The sequence below is a fragment of the Ipomoea triloba genome, chromosome 16 (assembly GCF_003576645.1).
Source record: "Ipomoea triloba cultivar NCNSP0323 chromosome 16, ASM357664v1".
Taxonomy (NCBI): domain Eukaryota; kingdom Viridiplantae; phylum Streptophyta; class Magnoliopsida; order Solanales; family Convolvulaceae; genus Ipomoea; species Ipomoea triloba.
The window spans coordinates 2449683-2449886 of NC_044931.1; the positions used below are offsets into that span (position 1 = coordinate 2449683).

The 204-nt window shown below is 32.8% G+C and overlaps 1 non-coding gene across 1 annotated transcript; it reads left to right on the plus strand.

The window, feature by feature from the left end:
• The first annotated feature begins 47 nt into the window (after window positions 1-47).
• TRNAV-UAC lies at window positions 48-120 on the plus strand. Its single transcript has one exon. It is a non-coding gene; the product is annotated as a tRNA-Val (tRNA).
• Window positions 121-204: the final 84 nt, after the last annotated feature.

The following is a 204-nucleotide window of genomic DNA, read 5'->3' on the forward strand; positions in this document are numbered from 1 at the left end:
GTTGAAAATGAAATATTAAAGATTCCAAGGGTTGGTTGATGTAATAAGTTGATGTGGTGTAGTGGTTATCACGTTAGTCTTACACACTAAAGGTCCCAAGTTCAATCCTGGGCATCAACATATATCTCGTAGATAGATTAAATGTCATCATCTAATCACTACAGAACTTAATAATGATGATGAATTTTTGGCAAATTATTGACT